At 43.9% G+C, this 3991-nt stretch overlaps 1 long non-coding RNA gene across 1 annotated transcript; it reads left to right on the top strand.

Moving 5' to 3' along the window:
- Positions 1-434: 434 nt before the first annotated feature.
- LOC131808255 (uncharacterized) lies at positions 435-2809 on the top strand. The gene is made up of 3 exons (XR_009344747.1): positions 435-637; positions 1092-1291; positions 2388-2809. It is a non-coding gene; the product is annotated as an uncharacterized LOC131808255 (long non-coding RNA).
- Positions 2810-3991: the final 1182 nt, after the last annotated feature.

Here is a 3991-nt window from a genome sequence, read left to right as displayed (position 1 = left end):
TATGCAGAGAAAAATAGACCAACTCGATTTCCATACACAGCCCTAAATCATCTCCGCATCATTATCAAAACACGATCTGCACTATTTCCGTGGTTGCAAATGGGAACAGCTTTGATGACCCGTGTTTGATCAAGTTGCTGATGGACCCCTCCCCTAGACGTCTTGTGCCTTCTGTTCTCTTTGAAATATTATTTGGCTCCATTTTTTTTTTTTTCCTCCCGGTTCTCTCTCTTTGTGCGTGCATGTGACCACAATTGTAGTTTCAGTAAATAAAACGGCTGCTTGATAACGTGGAACGGCCCAGCGCTTAACTCTGCCCTTGGAGATCCTTTACATCAAAGCAGCGATCAAAAAGTGGTGCAGATAAAATTTGTCATCAGGGATTTCCTACAAAAGAATTACAGTGGAGAAATGGCCTGATCGATACTATGGATTTTCACTGCAGGGGCTGGTGGTCCAATTGCCGGGAGACACTCACACAGATAAAAGGGCACGGCTGCCACTCCGTCACAGACTGCTGACTCAGCAAAAACTTGTCCAGTATTTATAGTGCAGAAGGATACAGAATTATCACCTTGCAGTGCCCGGCGCGTGTTCCTTCGGAGATTGCCTTCCTTTATGGGATTGCTAAATGCAGGTGAATAGAAAAATGATGGCTAACAGCTGTCAAAATGCAACAGAATGAAGTACTTAAATCTTTTTTTATCCATTAAAAGGGTAACAACCGTACATATATCATGGCACAGACATTGTAACGATATTTGGGGGCTGGTAAACGAGGGGGTAATAAACAATATATGTTCTGATCAGAACAGCAGAGGAAATAGAGCTGGGTGGGGGCTGGGGGAAAGCAGGGCTTCCCTGAAGCCTTCTAATTACCTTAATGGTTGAACATTATCTAACAGGAGGAAAACAAAATTACATTTGCGTCCCAATCTTTGGGAGACCGGCTTTCCCCTTAGTTGGCATTCTGCAAGCATTGAACTATTCCCTGAAACACTTAACCAGGCTCCCTGTGTTCTGAAATTTACTGAATTTCACGTAGGCCAGGTTAATTACAGCGCGTGGAATAACAATCGCTTTCTGGTAAGCTTCTCCAGCTGGAAGGATCCGGTCCCAGTGAGAACTTTCTCTTGCGCATCTCCAACCTCAGCGCTTCCGCTGAATTTCAGCTGTGAAGGCGGAGGAGCTCACACGTACCTTCTCGCCTACCGAGCGCGGTTATTCCTGGAGGAGAAGACTGATGCGCTGGTCGTCCGGCTTCTAGTTCTTTGGCTGCACCCTACCTAAGGTAAGTAATCGCCCTGATTCCCAGTTAATGTTTCCTCAAGGAACTCCTCTGGAAAAATCTTACCAATCCATCTAAAACATCCGTACAGTGTCTGCCTTATTTTTTATTACGTGAGAATCGACTTCCAGAAAGGTTTGAAATACCTTACGGTTCCCCTGTAGAATCCTGGCTTGTTTGAAAATATGCCACATTGTGTCTTCCCCTAAAACATTTTACTTAAATTTTCAGTGAACCATTTTTTGGTAAGCTTCAACATGAAAAGAAGAATGTTTTCCTTATTCTCAATATTTAAAAGGTCCTGCAAAGCAAATAGGGAAATGAACAAAATATATAGGATATCATCAATAACAGGGCCTCCAGACGTTAATGAATTCTCCATTTCTCAAACACCTGCGGTGCGATAGGCCTCGTGCAGGGTGTTGAAGAAATGCAGTGAATGAAAACAGGCTTTCAAGTAAGGAGCTTATGGAAAGGAGGACAGGAAAAATATTTATTGAACAAATACTTTGTGCCGAGCCCTTGGCAAATGTAATGAAATAGCCAACAGCTAGAAAATGCAAGGCAGTCTCGTCAGTGTTTTTTTTTTTTTTTTTAAAGATCTTATTTATTTACTTGACAGAGATCAGAAGCAGGCAGAGAGACAGGAGGAAGCAAGCTCCCCCCTGAGCAGAGAGCCTGATGTGGGGCTCGATCCCAGGACTCTGGGATCATGACCTGAGCCGAAGGCAGAGGCTTTAACCCACTGAGCCACCCAGGCGCCCCTCATTGGTGTTCTTTTAATTTGTGTGCTTGTCATCATAGCTCTGGGAGGTAGGGTTATTTATTAACATGTCCACTTTGAAGGTGGGGAAACTGAGTGAACAGAGAGGTTGAGTCATTGGGCAAAAGCTTAGACTTTGTACTGCAGAGCTACACAGCCTCTCCCCATCCCGAAGCTTTCTCCTTTTATCCCTGTGATGGTCCCATGAAGTTGGTGTCCCTACGGAACAAGTAGGAAAGGCTCACGAGCTCACAAGCAGCAAACATTGAAGAGCTGGGATCTGAACCCAGACACACCTGCCTTGACATTCCTCGCTGGTTTACATGTCATTTACAGAGGGCCCACGAAGCCGGCAAGGCTCTGCAGCTTCTAAGTTCAAAAAAACAAAAGTCAGGACGTACAAGCCATCACATGCAGTCCAGGGAGAAGAATTCAATTTCAGGAAGCATGCCACCGCTCGGAAGGAACATTAACAAGGCTTTTGTACCCAGATCGTCCCTGGCCAGCGTCAGGTAGGACTCCAAAATGTAGCCAGCACCTTCAGGGACTGTCCATGGGGAAATCATCTTTGTGCCTGTTTGAACGGCCTCATACTGGCGGGAATCATTGCTGCTATCATCACAGGATTGTCGTGTGGAAGTTTACTGTCACTGGCAATAAACATAGATGAAAGGGGGGTGGTGAATAAGAAAACAAAAGGGAAAAGTAGAAGCAAAAAATGCACCAGAGTGAAAAAAATATCCATAAACGAGTTGTTTTTTTTTGTCTCTCTAGTTGCTCTGATGTGCACAAAGGAAATAGATGGGATAAAATCACAGCTCAGGAACCCAACATAAATTCCCCCTTGCTTTGACAAGTACGTAATTTTCTTCAGAGATGCTCTTCACGTCTGGAGAGTTATGAGCCAATTTCATTCCCATCTGACAAATTTACAAAGAAACATTAGAGAAAAGGGATTAGGAAAGCGAGAAATCTTTATAGACTTTTTCCTCAGGCTGTATTCCCCTTCCATCTTCTGGCTCTTCCTTGAGACCATGCATGAGCGACTCCCACGGTATGGCCCCCATTGCCCAGACGCTTAGCGGAGACACAGAATGTGCCACGTGCTTTCAATTAATGAATGGTATTTACATTATTGGGGAGTGGCAGGCAGGACTGTGGGGTGAGGAGAGAAGAGTGTTATTGACAAATATTTAGAGGAAGACTCCAAGGATCCTTCGAAGTGGGATTTGTAAAATTAGACTTTTTTGCAAGAAATCTGCGGGGTGGGGCAGTGGAGAGAAAAAAGATGGGGGAGGTGGTGGGGGAGGCGGGGGACAGAGGACGGGAAGGAGTAAAACTGATTGGTCTAAGGCGGTTTATAATGGAGATGCACATTCCAGGATGATAATAATAAAGGATTAATAAGAGCACAGTATACATGTTTTTCTTCCTCTGGAAAGATCATAGATTCTAAGAAGAATGTGGAGTTTTTTTATCTTTTTTTTAAAAAAAAAAAATCTCCATTGCCAAGTTCATTGTGCAGTGTTTAGAGTGACCGTTCATTCGCCTGGGACCGTCCTGGTTTCTGGATTGAAATCTCACATCGTGGGAATCCTAACATCCTAGGCAAACTGGAATTGTCGGTCACCCCACGGCGGATGACTATGGCTCCCACGCAAATTACATGAGTTTTGGGCCGTTGTTAATTCTCTTAAGTCTTTGCAACCTTGGATTGTTCAATTTTTGGCTTTATTAACTAGGAAAGCTGGTGCGTCTGCGTGTGCACGTGTGCTCACACCCAGATACTTAAATACAGAGATGTATGTATTTTGATCAGTTTGAGATTCTAGTAAGAATTTTCGATTAAGGTCACCGGGAGGGCTTAGAATTTTGATGGAAAAATCATAATAGTGCTTCGAAGTTCAGGAAATGTGTTCCTTTCCTGGAGTTGAGATTAA

Source organism: Mustela lutreola, chromosome 9, assembly GCF_030435805.1.
Source record: "Mustela lutreola isolate mMusLut2 chromosome 9, mMusLut2.pri, whole genome shotgun sequence".
In the NCBI taxonomy this organism is placed as follows: Eukaryota; Metazoa; Chordata; class Mammalia; order Carnivora; family Mustelidae; genus Mustela; species Mustela lutreola.
This window is presented reverse-complemented; position numbering and strand designations above follow the sequence as displayed.